This window comes from Diabrotica virgifera, chromosome 10, assembly GCF_917563875.1.
Source record: "Diabrotica virgifera virgifera chromosome 10, PGI_DIABVI_V3a".
NCBI classification, from domain to species: domain Eukaryota; kingdom Metazoa; phylum Arthropoda; class Insecta; order Coleoptera; family Chrysomelidae; genus Diabrotica; species Diabrotica virgifera.
In genome coordinates, this window is record NC_065452.1 from 78,675,177 (window position 1) to 78,693,226 (window position 18,050).

The 18,050-nt window shown below is 32.8% G+C and overlaps 1 protein-coding gene across 1 annotated transcript in view; it reads left to right on the top strand.

Moving 5' to 3' along the window:
• LOC114343637 (KICSTOR complex protein SZT2) overlaps window positions 1-18,050 on the top strand; it is a 997,370-nt gene that overhangs the window by 110,953 nt on the left and 868,367 nt on the right. The window lies entirely within an intron of this gene.

Below are 18,050 nucleotides of genomic sequence, written 5' to 3' on the forward strand. Positions count from 1 at the left end.
ATAAGGAAGGCAAGAAGGAAACTTGGCACTCACCTCGATAGTCTTTGCCAACTACTTCTCCAAATTCGTCCACCCAAATGAAGGTCTGCTGTCTCTGAAGGGCTGCTTTCCACAAAACGGAATGTTCGTTTGGATTTGTACTTAAGGTGTTAAAACGCCAAAGTCCCGAAAAGTTCTGTTTTCCGATAAATACGAAATTCACAGTTTCGCGACTCGCACAAATCCTACTGACTGCGCCAATTTTGGATTTCGAAAAATGAAATCGGGTTTTAAAAAATATTTTTATTTCTAAACTACAATTTTAAATATGACTGAACTCGACAAGACCAAGAATAATAATGAATTTTACAATGCAAATATAATGAAACAATCTAACAAACTTCTGGTGGAAACTGTAGAGTAAGCTGCAGGTGTTGGTTGGGATTCTGCCAGGTCCGGACTTTCGTACCATGTAACTCGTATTTTCTTTTTGTTTTTAAATTTCTTCTACTATTAACTAATTGGTCTTACTAAAAATCTATTTCAATACCAGAATAATATAAAAAAAAATAATCCTATCGAAACGTATCTATTATTCGATAAATCTATTAATTTAGTTTTCGAACCAACTATGTTAGTCAGGTACCGTGGTCACGTGATAGTATTTAAATGAGGAGAAAGGCTTGGTAGTACGTCATCACCGCGCGCGATTTGAAAATTGGACTCAACATCATTTTAGCTGGGTACTGTGATATTTTTAAAGAAAAAAATAGCAAAAATATAGCTTCAAATCAAGGTTGAATTGAAATAGTTATGCTAAATGATTTTAAAAGCGAAATCATAATTAGCTTATTATTTACATTACTTTTACGTGAAATACATCTAATTTTTCGACGTCCATAAAATACAGTGAGTAAAATTCAAGCGATACGTATTTAACCAACACCGTTTTAAAATTTTGTTTTCCAAAATATTTCTCAAAATTTAACCAAAGGAAGTTATTTCTGTTTCGTGATTATTACGTGAAATAAACGTACCTTTGCGATGTAACCGACATTCACACCTATTATAAAAAACATGTACTATATTCGTCATTATGATTTTATATTATTCTAATGTCAAACATGTATAAAGGAAGCACTAATATATAGGTGAATGATTTGGCACTGAAATACGTTTTTTTCCCGTCATAAATCACCGAGTTACGTATTCGTTGAAATTTGCCGTAAATTTAACGTAATGATCACGTAACTGGGCTCAAACCTGTTTGCTGGGTTCTTTGTTCATTATTTGTTTCTTTGTTGCTTCTTAGGCTTTTCAGTGTTCTATAATAGTTGGTATTTATGTACCAAGTCAGTAAAGTTACTCTTTATTGAACGAGTCTGATATTATAAGCCGAGCGAGCGTAGCGAGCAAGGCGAATAACAGACGAGTTCGATAAAGAGTCTTTATACTGACGTGGTACATACAAAATTTTATCGCCAACAATTTGATATTGGTTTTAACACTTACTTACAATGTACAATTTAAAAAACTTTTAAATTTTCGACGTCATAATAATTTCATGACAGCGATGACAAATAACTTTTGCAAGATGGTTGCTTCCGATTTTTAATCGATAGTTATCAATATTGAATAATTACTTAATCGGTAAAGTTTTAATTCATTTTATATGAATATAATTACAAAATACTACAGAATTTTCTTTTTTGACATAAATTTAATTGATAATATCGCCACTTGTGTACAATATTTTTAATAATTAAAGTAAACAAATTTTAAGTTCACTCAAATACTCGCCATTCGATTACTGCTATCGACTACTTACATTCAATCGCGGTTAATTTGATTAATCGCGGCAGGTAAAGTAAAATTCTTCTTTCTGTACAATAAAGTGTTACTTTACTGCCGCAAATGAGGGCAAATAAGTACATTAATGAATGACTTTAGTGACGGTTGGCGATAAAATAATTTTACGTTAACTTTTCTTTTTCTCTTTCTTAACTATCTCTTTAACTTTTGTTCTTTGTCTCTTATAATTTTCATATTTTTGTTGTGTTTTGTCTTATATGTATTCTTTCCATAATTTTTTCTTTTCTTTTAATTCTCTTTTCACTTCATCGTTCCACCAAGATGTTCGTTTCTCCCTGTTGTTGTTTCTTGTAGTCCCACATATTGATTTAGCTGTTTTTATCATCACATTTTTAAATCTTTCCCATTCTTCTTCTATTGTTTCTGTTGTTTCATGTTCATTGTCCACCTCTTTCTCTAGCTCCTCTGTGTATCTTATTTTCGTTGATTCTTGTAATTTATCCCAGACCTCATTCTTTTCGTTTTTTGTTGCGTCTTCATCTGGTCCATAGCATATGATTATGTTTGTATTGGTTTCCTCTGTATCCATATCTATGTCTACTCTTAGCATACGTTCGTTGTAATATATCCAATTTTTTTACTTTGTTGATACTGTCCTTCCTTATCATGCACGCTACTCCTGCTTGGGCTCTCTTCGTTTCTTTCACTCCACTGTATATTACTAACATTCCGTTTTCTAATATTAGTGATCCTCTTCATTTCAATATTCTTATCTCTAATTTCTTCTCCCAGTTCTATTACCTTCCCATTTATACCTGTTACATTCCATGATGCCATTTTCAGAATTGTTTTGTTCTTTTCTGTGCTTAAGTTGTACTTCAATTTGTTTTTCCATCCATTCGTGTTATCTTTAAATCTGCTCATGTCCCTGTCCTGTGCCTGTTTTGTTTCTCGGTCCATCCTTATGTTTTCTTCAGCTAGTTTTTTGAACTAGTTGGTTCTGTATTGTTTGTTGCTTTTTCTATCCTGTTTGTTTTTGGTTCCATTTCCATTTAATGCCTTCAATAACTATGAAACCATATCCAATTTTTGTCCTTTTTCCACTAGTCTTTTCATCTGCTGCTATCTTCCCAAGATTTCTTTGTGTTTCTATCTCTTTTAGTGTTAGGTCACATTCTATATATACTCTGTGTAGCTTGTTGTTCATTTGTTTACCCTTGGCTTTCAGTATTTTCATTTTATCTTCATATTTTTTACATTCGATAACACACATTGTCTCATTTATCTTTTGTACTCTGTTTATTTCTGATTTTACTCCCATTTCTTTTTCAATGAAGGTCTCTACTGCGAATTTTAGTTGCTCTGCTTCCGTTGTGTCTATTGGTAAGCCTTTCGTTATTAGGTTATTTTTTTCCTTTTCTTTCTGACATACTTCCAAGGTTATTTCTATTGTGTCTATTTTTTGTTTCATTGTCTTTCTTTAGATTTTCATTTTCCCTTGTTATTTCTTTCATTTGTAATGTGTATTACTTATTCTCCTTCCTTATTTCTTTTAGTTCCTCAGTCATATTTCCCATTGTATTTTTTATATATTCCAGGTCCTTGTTTTTCTTTTTATTATCGCTTGCTAATTGTCACATCAGTTCCATCATTTCGTTCTGGCTGCTTGTTTCATTCGTTGATGGTTTCGACCTGTCTGGTTCGGTTCCCTTTTCTGCTCCTGCTAAACAGTTCTAACTCCTGTCCGCCGTCCGTCATATTTCTTCTTATTTAAATTATTATAATATTTATAAATATTTGTAACCGTTAAGGATCGCCAAAAGCGCCGCATCCACCTCAACAGTCAAAAGCATGGGACTTCTCGATCCTTATCAGTTTCGACTTCGACCGGTCGTATTAATAATATAAAAAATAATCAATATCAAAATAATAAATAGATACAGCCTTTATAAATTCTGTACAGTTTTACCGAAACCTGAATAAGGCCGATGCCACATTATGCGTTTTGACCGGATGCGGTGAAAACGCATCCGTTTCCAACGCAACCGGACCGACCTGTCACACTATGCGTTTAGTCTGGTGCAGTTTGTAAGCGCGTACCGATGACTCAAAACGCATCCGTTTCCAACGCAACCGGACCGATCTGTCACACTATGCGTTTTCACCGGATGCGGCGGAAACGCATCCGGTTAAAACGCATAATCTGACATCGGCCTAACAGACCTATTGTTTTTGTTGATAATTGTTTATCGTTCTTAATCATCAGTCCAGCGCAAAAAGTTTAGCTCGAATCCACTTCTCAGAAGTTTCACTTTTATCCGTAAGGCGATTAAAACTAATGATTAATTTATTAATACAGTTCAAAAAAGATAACTGATTAGTTACTTACATAAAAATCCTGTTTAATTACACTTTGCACTATTTTTGTATGGAGATTAAACTCAAAACCACCCAAAATTGGAATTTAATTTCGGAGCGAAACTACACACGTCCAATTAGTACGAATGTCAGAACCGGAATCCAGTTATACAGTTATATTTTGTTATTTCCTGGCCGTCAATTTTCAAATAGAAACTTTTTTATTCCCTAGTTTGTCGGTCTGATAAATAATATACTTTATTCTTGCTTAGACGTTTCGGCTACTTGCCATTTTGAAAAAGCACTTTAAACATTAATGATTAAAACATTGTTAAGAGGAGGATTGTGGATAGGATTAATCAACGGCTTTAGTTACAATTTACTTTATTGCCTACAAACTACATGCTAACTTCCCTATACCTTACTACGCTACATTACACGACGCTTCTCCATTGCTTGCTATTTTCGATGTGTTCTTGCTCATATCTCCCTTACGACTGTCAAATACGCATGCGCGACCCTAACACTGCGCGCTAGACACTGTACACTGTACACACTACCAAATGCTACACACATACCTACAATATATACAATATAACATGTATTACCTAATTCCTAACACGCCTCCTTACATTTATATTGTATTTACATCAATAATCTTTCAAATCTAACATATTTTGAAATCTTTCAAATTTTTCTCGGCACAAGGACTTTGTAAAAATATCAGCTATACAGGGTGTCCCGGAAAATAGTGCGTTCCTTTAAGGTATGGAGAGAATACACAATTTGGAACAAAAAAGTCCTATACCATTTTTTTCTAAAGTTAACCGTTTCCAAAAAAAGTTAACATTGTTTTCCATATACCTGTATTTTAATGTTTGGAAATTTTAATAAACTGGCAACATCGTACGCACTACGGCATAATAACATAATAAGAACTCGTTTGTGATTGTGATTAACAGTATTTAAAATAATCCAACCTAATAGTAGGTAATACTTATGTATTTACTATTTGTTTACTAAAATTATTTTCTTTTGAAATGTATTGAAATACCTATTGCATAATTTTAAACGAATTACACATCTTTTAACATAAAAACACATCTTTTAACTAAACTACTATTATGTATTTAGTAAGGTTTAAATGGGTTGAATGCTGAGTATTGCTGAGGGCTTTAACTGAATTACATAGTTTTAATAGTTTACAGTGGAACTTAAATACACCAGATAATGTCTCAGTAATTTGTTTACTTGTGAACTGAAATAACTAAGTTGTACTTACTTGAAAATAATTAATATACCGAATAGATGTTTCAAGTAACCTTTCACAAACACCATTCATAGGTAATAACATAATAGGTAATACACTCACTATTCGAAAAACATTTTCGGCATTGACACTAAACAGGATTCTTTAAAACTATCTGTTTACTATCATCTTCTATCTATTTACATGGGACTGTCTATGCTTAAATTTGCGTACCGCACATAGTTGTCAGATTTTAATTTGGATACCAAAATACATTTTAATTTTTTGGTCAAACGGTTGCATTTAGAAAAAAATGTTATAAGAGTTTTTTGTTCTACATGGTGCCTTCTACCTATACCTTTAAGGAACGCACTATTTTCCGGGACACCCTGTATTATCATCTGAATCTACCTTAACTACATTGATTACATTTTCTTTAACATACTCATGAACATATTGATAATGAACTTCCACGTGCTTTGAATTCTTTGTAAAATTTCCATATTTTGCAATACTTAATGCCCCAGAATTATCAACAATCTTTTCTGTTTACCTAAGGATTTTAATTATGCTGTTTGATTTATGGATTTTTGTCGAACATACTAGAAGTTCTTTTAACGTTGTTACGTAAATATTTTTAATCTGGATAATCCGATTTACCTGTATTATGTAAATAATTCTTAACCCATAGAAATGGTGTGTTCAGATAATCTTTTTAATTCTAGAACATTGTAATAAGATATAAAAGGCGCATTTGAATTAGTCAGAGTTTAGTTGTTGTTTTTGTATCGCCGTGGTCAAAATAAATTGTGTTAGATAAATTAGTACGTGAATTATGTATTTGATGTTCGAGAAGGAGTTTTTAAAAAAGTATTTTATTTTCAAAATATAAATCAAAAATGTGAAACAACAGAAGTGTTAAACAAAACTGAACAAAGTTAAGCAAAAGTTGAATACAAGTAACAAAAAGCTATTATGATATGAAAGTCCATCTATTTATAAGGTATTATTGCGCAGATTCTAGTATCCTAGAATCTGCAGAATCCAGTGGCGTAACTCCTCCCTCACTGAGTCCGAAAAATAATGGAGTTATTTTTGGGATGCTGGTTGCTGGATCTTCTTCTTCAAAGCCGGAATCTTCTTGTAATTCTATTTCATTCTCGTTCCGTTGCTTTGGTCTTCTTTGTTTAATAATATATAGAATTATCAGGATTAGGATAACTGCTATGACTGAGGTTGTCACTAATGGAGTTGTATGCAATGTAGTATTTGTTTCTCTTATTGGTACTAATTGTCTTGTAGTATGGTGTCTTCTTTACAATAATATATTTCTTCTAAAATTGGGCATTCGTCTTTTTGTAGGTGCATTTCGTCGGAGGTTCGTGCCAAATAAGGGTATGTGGGAGTATACATTTTGTTCTTTTGGATTATTGGGTATATATGATAAAAATCAAGGAATTTTGGTTTCAGGATAGGAATGTGAGTAACAAAGATCAGTTTTGAACTTGAAAAAGTTACTTGTGTCCCTAATAGCATGTAATATGTTAAAATATTTGTAAATTTTGGGATTTGAGAAGGTTGATAAATACTGTGCAAATATTCAATCATGTCTTGAATTTCCTTACTTGAAATAATTGAACTATGCAATGAGTTTAATTTGGAGAACATAATTCCGTTTGCGATATTCTCAATAAAATCTATCATATTTTGGCAATCTAAATTTATCTGACTTATGGTACCTTGAAAAGTAATATAATTTCCTAAACTATTTATAGTGTTTTGGATTTCTAATTGGAATTTCTGTAAGTTACGTTGCAGTTTTTCTTGGTTTTGCCAAAGTGTGGCCAAAGATTTGTTGTAATGATCGATTAGTTTTTTATACAAAGATATTTGTAAGTTCGTCTCATGGATGATATATTTCTGATTATTTTCCAGGACTTCTATCGCTTTATCATATCTATCTCCGTCATCTGAATCTAAGTTTCCAAATAAATATTTATTAACTTTACCTATGCCATCAATTAGGCCTCTTTTTGATCGAATATGGGGATAGATATTTTCTAATTTTTCTCTAATGTATTAATTAAAACTTCTGTTCTTTCTAACATGTTTTCTGCCAATCCATGGTATGAAATCGGATTTGAGGCATTAACTTTTACTACACTAGTTTTTATTATTTGATAATTATCTTTAAGAGATTCTACTTGCCTAACTATTTCGTTTAAGTTAATATAATGGATAAATGTATGTTTACTATAAATTAATCTACATGTGCCTAATTTAATTGGGAGTAAAAGATTTTCAAGGGGCGTTATATTGATATCGATGTCATCTCCTTTAACCTGGTGAGACGTCCGGTATATCACTTGTATCAGAGTCAACACGATTATCGTCTTCATTTTGTTGAACCTGCAAAAAGTTTTTTCTATTGGCTTTCTATTGGCTTCTATATCTTGGTTTGCGAGCTGTGCTTTTGTGATAAATCCCTTTATCAGTCTGTAATGTCAGCTTATCATCTTTAAGAATAGTTGTTTGTTTAAACTTAGGAAGTGCCTTGCTACGGTTTCCACTTTTAATATAGGCTTTGTCTTCATTTGTGTATTCATCAGGTTCTGACCTCGATAAATTGCGTTTATCTATCTGCTGAGTTTTCACGTTGGCATTCCTTTCGTGTATTTTCCCGTATAATATCTTGCATTGTTCTTTATGATTTTGCACGTATTGTGATAAAATAAGATGATCATTGTTATCGAATGGATCTGGGTTATTTATATGCCCTTTTATAATTTCGAACGGCGTAAATTTAGTTACAGAATGAATGGAATTATTATATGATAATATACAATGTTTCATTAATTGTTCAACTGACATGTCTTTATTTGTTTCTTTAAGGCATATAAAATGTTCTATTAAGGAAGAATGAAAGCGTTCTACCGGAGAATTCGAATTACTATTTTTAGGAGTGGTAAAATGTAAGTCTATTTTATGTAATTTGCAAAAATCTTCTAAGTCATAATTTTTGAATTCAGTGCCGGAGTCAGTTGTTATTTTATAGGGTAATCCATGATGTGTGATATAATTTAATAAACCATCGACTATTGAAATTCCACTAATGCTGGGAATTTGATATGCTTGTCCGTATCGAGAAAATGTGTCGATTATTGTAAGAAATGGTGTATTGGATATTCTAAATACATCCATGTGAATATGATCAAATGGCTTAGAAGCCGTTGGCGTAAGATTAAATTTAATGACTGGTGGGTTTCTATCATATTTATTTTTTAAACAAACTTCACAATTATTGACATATTGTTCTATATCTTCTGACATATAGGGCCAGTAGTATCGTGAACTTAATGACATTTTTAGCTCATTCATGCCACGATGTCCTTTTTTATAAACATGATAATAATTAAGTTTTTCTTTCTGTTCGTCGGTAGTCTCAATATCATCTAATATTTTTGTACAGTGTACACATTTGAATGCAGAATTTTTAAAATAATTTTGTAATGAAACTACAAATGCTTCAGGTGATAGCGGTGCTCTAAAATACAAGGCGTATAATTTTCTTGGGTCTATATAATCTTTTACAAAATTTATTATTCCTTTTTGCAAATCTCTTTGAGGTAAAATAACAAATAATCTTGTATTGTCGAATATCTTTTCTCTTTTAGTTTTTATTTCGTTAATTTCTCCATAAGTTAGTAAAATTTGGTTCTTGTATAAGTTCAAGGCTCGATCTGTTATTGGTATGCTAAGAATTGGATTTTCGGCTGAAGTATGTACTGTATTTCCTTCGCTATCTTCGTTTTCACTTTGATTAATATCTGGAGGTTTAATTTGTACATCAGATATTACATTTATCCTTTTTTCTTGTTCATATTTGTCTGATTAATATCTGGAGGTTTAATTTGTACATCAGATATTACATTTATCCTTTTTTCTTGTTCATATTTGTCTTTTAATGTTTCAGAAATGTCTTCATTACTTAGCTCAGGTAAATAAAGTTCATTTGGATCAAATAATTGATCGGTATTTTCTTGATTTAGAATTGATAAGTTTTCTATCTCTTTTTGTATTATTTCATCTATGTCATCTAGATTTACACACAAAGATTCAGATTCTAGTACATTTATTTCATTGTCGGTGTCTATTCGTGAAAGACAATCCGCAACTTTGTTAAGGGTTCCTTTTTGGTATTTAATTGTATAATCAAATTCTTCGAGTTGTAACCGCCATCTCACTAATCGTGAGTTAGGTTCTTTTAATGAGAACAACCATTGTAATGGTTTATGATCCGTAAAAATTATAAATTCTGTTCCAAATAAGTATGGTCTAAAGTATTTGCAACTCCATACTATAGCTAATAATTTTTTTTCGATAGTGGAATAATTTATTTCTGCTGAATTTAGGGTCCTTGACGCATATGAAATAGGATGTCCATCCTGTGATAATACTGCCCCGATGGCATATTTGGATGCGTCTGTCATTATTTCGAATTTTTTATTAAAATCTGGGTAGGCTAGAATTGGTTCTGATATTAACAAATTTTTGCAAGTATTAAAGCAATCGATAAATTCTTTTGTATGTTCTATTTTGTGGTCTTTCTTTAAGCAAACTGTTAATGGTTTTGTTATTCTAGCAAAATTCTTTATAAATTTGCGATAATATCCTAAGAGACCTAAAAACGATTTAATCTGTTTTTGTGTTTTTGGAATTGGAAAGTTCTGTATAGCTATTATTTTGTCTTTATTGGGTTTAATTCCTTCTAGTGTCACAACGTGACCAAGAAATTCAACTTCTTTTTGTAAAAATTCACATTTGTCTAGTTGAATTTTTAAGCGTGCTTCCCGTAGTTTATGAAATACTAGTTTTAAATTTTGAATATGTTCCTGTAAGCTAGTGCTAAATATTATTATATCATCCATATATACCATGCATATCTTGTTTTGCAAATCTTTTAATACTTCGTCCATTACGCGTTGGAATGTTGACGGCGAATTTTTGAGACCAAAAGGCATTCTTAGAAATTCATAGTGACCATTGTCTACGTTAAATGCTGTTTTCTCTATAGATTTTGGATCCATTTCGATTTGGTGAAATCCGCTGGCCAAATCTAATGTGCTAAAATATTGCGCTCTTCCTAATTTGTCCAAAATTTCTGTAATATGTGGAATTGGATATCTATCCGAAATTGTCTTCTCATTAAGTTTTCGGTAATCTATAACTAGACGGTATTTTTTCTTGCCTGATGCGCCTAATTTCTTGTTTACAATCCATATAGGCGAACTCCAAGGTGAGCAACTTGACCTTATGATTCCTTTGTCTAACATTTCTTGAATTTGCCTTCTAACCTCTTCTTTATGGCAATAAGGATATCTATAGGATCTTGAATGTATCGGAACTTCGTCTGTAGTTTTTATGGTGTGTCTGACATTGGAAGTAAATGTCAAAGGATCTCCTATTTTTAGAAATATATCTGAAAATTCTCTACATAGCTTAATTATGTTTTCTCTTTCTTCTGAATTCATGTGGTCTGTTCTTATTAGATTTCCTAAGTCTATTTTGTTTTTCTTGCTCCATTTCTCATTAGGATTTTTGTTAAAATAATTCAGGTTATATAGTTCATAATTTTCGTTTTCAAATGGGTATACGTCTATTGGTCCTAGTAAAGTTATCTTCAAAGATTTATCTGTTGTGTTTATTATTTCCATTATAGCATAGCCATTTCTTGCTACTGTTAATGTTTCGGGTATATAAACTTTGTCTAAATATGTTTCTTCTATTATTATTTCTCCATTAGGTATAGTTACAGGCAGAGGATAAAGAATTCTTTCCTGTGCTCCTATAGTAAATTCAAATTTAATATCCATAGGTCCTCTAAATTTAACTGGTATCATTACGTTATTATTATAAAGTATTTTATTAGTAAAATCTATAACTAAGTTCATTCTCATCATATCTTCTAATCCTAAGATTCCATCAAAATATTCGTGAAAATCGTATAGGATATAATTGATATAAAAGTCACTTCCGAATTCTGGAAATGCTGGTATTTCGGCTTGATATTTAATAGTTTTAGTATAAAGAGCAGTATTTATGTCTACATTTGACTGGTAAATACAATTAGAAAAATATTTTTGGGCAATACTTGGTCGTAGCAAAGACCTGGCACTACCGGTATCAATTAATAATTTTATTTTTGAATTTCCTACTTCAATATATGGTAGGGGATTATTTGAATTTATTTCGATGTTGACTGTTTCATTTCCGAGGCAACTATCCGAAAATTTTGGTCGTCTTGACCGTTTTGTTGTAAATCATACTTAGGATTTTTAAAATATTCAAGTTGACTAGTATGTTGAGGCTCTCTTGAATTAATATTTTCGTTTTGATAATTATTTGTGTATAGCTCTTCAGCTATAGTATCGGGAATCCTTCTTGGGAAATAATTTTTTCGATAATTATTGTATCTATTGGAATTTGATCTAGAGTTTGAATTTAATGTATTTCTGGATGCTATAGTCATCGGTTGTGGCTTAGGCAACCTATCATTAGGAATTCGGTTGGGCCTGAAGACATTACTTTCTGGTCGAAAGTTTGTGGAACGATTCTGAGGTGTGGAATGATTCTCAAAATGTCTGGGTCCTGAAGGATTTTGGTTTTGATAACCTTGATTACGATTAAAATAATTAGAATTTAAAGGGTTTTGATTTTGATAAGTAAAGTTTGGATTTGTTTGATATTGATGTGTGGGGTTCGAACTTAGGGGTCGATAATAGTTGTTAGGCTGAGTTTGCCTGTTAGATTGATTAAAAGAATTGTGTGGCTTAAAATTATGATTATTTTTTGGAAAATTATTACTGGAATGTCCATATAAATTTTCAAAATTATGAAACTCGTCGACATATGCAATGGCATCTTCAAGAGAATTTGGTTTCTTAAGGTGCATATTATTTTTAAGAACACCTGTACATCCCGCAATAAAAGTGTTTAGTGCGATCTTGTCGCAATGGTTAATTTGGCATACTTTATCTGCAAGTTCTATCTAGTATCGTTACTTATTCTTTGGGCTACATTACTTCTTAAGAGTTGTATCCTTGTTCCAAAATTATGGAGGCTTTCACTTTTATATGGTTTTGTTCGTGTCAGTTCTTGCATTAAGCAGTCTAAATCACGTCTATCTGCGAAGCATTGTTGTAATGCTTTCTTTATACTATCCCATGTCGTTAATTCCATGCGATTTCCTACTAGTGCTTCTGCTTTTCCAACTAGTTTATCCTGTATGCATTCCAAAATATGTTTATTTAAATCTGCATCCTTATATACAGTATATGTTCGCATTAATTCATCGCATCTTGAGATAAATTTGTTCAGGTTATTAGAATCTCCGTCGTAGGGTCTAATATTTTTTAGTTTTGATTTGAGAAAATCCCAATTAAGGGGAGTTTGTGTTTGAGCTTGAGCTGCAGTAGCCATATTATCAGATAAAATATAAATTCAAATTCAAAATATATAACAAAATAATACGTATGTAAATAAATAAAAATATATATGCAATATAAATATTTTTCAAATATTTCAAAAAATTATTCAATAAAATTCAATATTTGCAACAGTATATAAATATATCAGAAATGTATCAAAAATGTATTCTTTTTCAAAATTCAAAAAATTAATCTATCTTTCCTCACAAAGATATGAAAGGAAAGGCGAAAAGGAAAGGCACTTACAGTTATCTGGAGCACCTGGTTCTCTTCTCCGAAGTTTTGCTTCTTCTGGAACTCTGCTTCTCGCTGGATACCACTGTAGGGTAGAGATTCTTTCGATACGCGCTGCGATGTAAAACACCAAAGACCGAAAAAGTTCTATCACTGTAATGCGTAAAATTGTCTTTTCCGATCCCGCACGTATCCTACTGACTGCGCCAATTATGTATTTGATGTTCGAGAAGGAGTTTTTAAAAAAGTATGTTATTTTCAAAATATAAATCAAAAATGTGAAACAACAGAAGTGTTAAACAAAACTGAACAAAGTTAAGCAAAAGTTGAATACAAGTAACAAAAAGCTATTATGATATGAAAGTCCCTCTATTTATAAGGTATTATTGCGCAGATTCTAGTATCCTAGAATCTGCAGAATCCAGTGGCGTAACTCGTGTGAGTTTTTTTAGTTATTTGTTCCTTAGTATTAAGTGTTTATTGTAAGAGTTTTAAGTATTAATTAAATAAGTTTGTAATTAAAAAATTTAAATTTTTGTGTTTTTCATTTGTTTAGCTGTAAGGTTTTAAAAATAAATAAAGTCAACTGAAATTAAATAATAGTGCCTAAAAATCAAATTAGAAAAATCAATTAAAGTAAAAATCATTACATTACAAATTGGTCTTTGTTCATACCAGTATCAACCCAGCTTATTTTTAAAATTCTTTTATCCTACTCCCACGAGTCAAATACGTCTATTATAAATATTACCTATTTATATCCCTTTTTTAGCCTCCAGGTCAATATTCCATAATTATACAGAAAATACATAACATTTTAGTATTTATATTTTGAGTTCGCAAACTCACATCATTCTTACAAAATATTGTTTTCTTTTCTCTTATTAGTGAATGTTATTCGGCTTGCTTTTATACTATTTACGGGTCACCTCTCTCTACCTTGACTGCTTCGTGGTGGGACGTAGATCGAACGCGCACACGGTTCAATTCTTCGGCATGGAGGCAGTGCGCGTTCGGTATACACGGATCATTACACACATACACACCCTTCTCCTTGGAGAAAAAAAATGTAACATACCTTTTTTTATGTGGCGCCTATAGCCGTGTGATGTCATCCACCCTTCGCGGTATCTTGATTATTATTTTCATCCCGTTGTTACAGGCTACCCGGTACTTTTTGGTCCCCTTCTCCACCAGTGCCCTTAGGACGATCTCTATCAGGTCTTTTCCTGGTTGAGGCTCTCCTGGACATGGATTGGGATTCGGGTCCTGTTGGCGTGTCGGATACGCTTCGCTTCCTTGGTGGGGATGGTGGCGTACCGAACAGCTCATGGGATATTTTGAAGATCCGTTCCGCCTATTTTCCTGGTGTGACGGGGAGCCCGGGTCTTTTTGGCGTTCCCATAGGGGTCATTTGTTCGGGTATCTCAAAAATGTCTTCCATTCTTGATGCGGATGAACTGAAGTCTGCTTTCTAGATTCGTCGCTTAAATGCCGTTTTCTCTTGGTGGGAATTGGATTTCTGTAGAGGTGTCTCCCCCCTCCCACGGTTTTAAGTCTTTAACATGCGCTGTCATCTACTTACGGTTGCTGCTATTGGCTAATTTCAGTTTTATTATTACTGGTGATATAACTGATGTTAGTATGTAGAGTCTTGAGTATTTTGGCGCTAGTTTGCTGGTGAAGTCTGCACTAGCCGATGATAGATTGTGTTCCTTTTTTATGACACCGATCTCGTGGATGTGGACGCCGGTCTCTTCGTCTTAGATCGTAATGTTTCTTTTGGTCCTCAAAAGCTTGTTGCATGTGCACTTTCGCCAATTCTCTTAACGCTTAACGTGTGTGCTTGTGCGTGCGTGTGTGTGTGTGCGCCCGTGGGTGTGCGCGCGTGTGTATTTGTGAGTGTGTGGGTGTGTGCGTGTGGGTGCGTGTGTGTGTGTGGGTGCGCGTTTGTGCTTTTGTGCGGTTGTGCCTGTGTGCGCGCGCGTGTTTGTGTGCGCGTGTGTGTGTGTGTGTGTGTGTGTGCGTGTGTTTGTGCGTGTGTGTGTGGGTGGGTGCGAGTGTGCGAAGACTAAAGGAATTGAAAACATTACATGATATAGGGGATACTAAAACATTAGATTTCCAATCAACGGTTCAATTTGGGACATTAAAGCTTCTTATGAAAAGTTCATAAGATAACTCTCCTGTTTTCAAATCACAAACTTGGGTAGACTTCACTTTTAAAATTGGGATGAAAGCAAGACACAAGGGAAAGACCAAAAAGATCCTTGGTACATTTCCAACGATAATATACATAGGCATCTCCAAGTCCAAACCGTCAAAGAAGAAATTGTTTCTCTGTGCTCCAAGTACCACAATAGACTACAGGTTCACACAAACATATTGGTCACCAATCTCCTGACACCCCTACAGAACAGAAAACTAAAAAGAACAGACACTCTTGACCTCAACACTAACTAATCATTCCCACTTATTACTATTGTACTAGTCAAATTAATTCAATTAATTTATTAATAACTGTACTAATTCAATAAATATTGTACTCTTTTAGGTATTCACCACTGGGTGAATACTGACTGTGTCACACTCCTAACACTCATATGTATTGTTTATTATTTTTTATAAAATAGATTGCAATAAAATGGATGTAAAAAAAACTAGATAAACAAAATAGAAGAAGAAGAAAGAAATAAGTATATGGTTGTCAGTTGATAGCTACTTGTATCACACGCCTAAATTAAATTTAGGGACACAATCGGTAAAGTCACAATCGGGTTGAAGTTAACATACGAAAAGTCATATCAGGGAAAAAGGGTCTTGTAGACAACATAAGTCCTAAAAGAAAGAATGACAGAGTAAGAATATTTAAGAGGAATCTGTATGTCTTCCTTAAAAGCTCAACAGGTCCCTAGCGAACGAATCCCAGATCATCGTCCTAGCCGTTCCTCTCGTGACAACTAGTAAGGTCAAAACAGATTCTGAAATATGAAAGAAGAAGAATAAATGTTTACGTCGAGAATAACATTCTTATTAGGGATTCTTATTAAGGACTTCTTTTAAAAATAAAAAACTATAATAGGTAATATAGGAGTTACTATAACTACTGTACAGGGTGTTTGGTAAAGAATGGGCCATAGCTTAACCTCCTGAGGTTAAAATAGGCCGATTTAAGCTAACTTACCTTAGTACAAAGTTTATAATAACCGAGATACAGGGTGTCAAAGTTAAACTTTTTTTTTATTTATTATTGAATATTTCCTGACTGGTATGAGATAACAACATGAAATTTGGTATGTGGGGGTTTTTTGGGTCGAGAAAACTAAATTTCGTACCAAAAATTATGTGTTGCCCAGAGGGCGCCACATACGCCTTTCAGCACTCATTTATTACGTTCAATTTTTTTATCCCTCTCTCTGTATAACTTTGACATTAAAATGTTTATTCTTCTATTAGTTTTACTTAAAAAAGGTATACTTCTATCATCTCCCTAAACTCAACCGTTTTCGAGATAAACGCATTTTAAATCTGCGATACACCATCATTTTTAGCATATCATTGTAGTTACATCCGAAAAATAACTTAAAACTATAATAATTGTACCAGTTCTCAAATTTATGTAATTGCTTCGCAAATTCCATTTGAAGAAAATACATTTTTGGATAATTTTATGGTTTGTTATTTTTCTGGTGTAACTACAATGATATGCTAAAAATTATGTTGCACAGCAGATTTAAAATGCGTTTATCTCGAAAACGGTTGAGTTTAGGGAGATGAAAGACGTATACCTTTTTTAAGTAAAACTAATAGGGGAATAAAAATTTTAATGTCAAAATTATACGGAGTGACGGATACCAAAAAATTGAACGTATTAAATGAGTGCTGAAAGGCGAATGTGGCGCCCTCTGGGCAACACATAATTTTTGGTAGGAAATTTAGTTTTCTCATCCCAAAAAACGCCCACATACCAAATTTCGTGTTGATATCTCATGCCTGTCAGGAAATATTCAATAATAAATAAAAAAAAAGTTTAACTTTGACACCCTGTATCTCGGTTATTATAAACTTTGTACTAAGGTAAGTTAGCTTAAATCGACCTATTTTAACCTCAGGAACCTGAGGTTAAGCTATGGCCCATTCTCTACCAAATACCCTGTATACAGGGTGATTGATTAGTAAAGCTCAATAGCTCCGCTATAGTAATAGATAGCAATAAAAGTTAATAACAAAAATTTTAGCCACCTTTGAGCTTCACATTACAAAATTAGTTAGAATGTTACAGGGTGTTCGATAACACAGTGGCAGACCAAACTTATGTTTTTTTAAATAGAACACCCTATATTTTATTTTAAATTCGAAATCCTGTTAACTTCTCCATCACAAAAATATAAAGGTTTGTTATGTTATATAGGGCAGGGGTCACCAATTAGTTTCCCTGGCGGTCCGTTTCGAAAACCTGTGACACTTCCGGGGTCCGGACCTATATCCGGTTGTTCTGATTCGGTTTCTTTGTGGATACTTGGTAAAAAATATATCCATCATAACAACAAATCAGAAGGGTACCGGGCGAATTTTTTGGCAGAAATTGTTAAAACGCTTTTTTTAACAAATTTAAAACGTCACGTTTTTTTTCCCACGAAAATGTTTTTTTCATTTTTGGGTCATCTTAAACAAAAAAGATCTTTTTTCGCAAAAGTTGATAGATTACGAGTTTTAAGGGATTTAAAATCTAAAAAATGTGAAAATAAGCTTTAAAACTAATGTGTAAATAATTATTTTTGAGGTTGTCAAGTGCCTAAATTGAAGTTTAAACATTCAATTTCAAGTTTCTTATAAGTAATCGGACATATTTTAATTTAAACCGTTGTTTTTAATTGTTAATTATACGCGTCCTCTCGACACTTAATCAGCCGCGGCGGCAAGTCGCACTA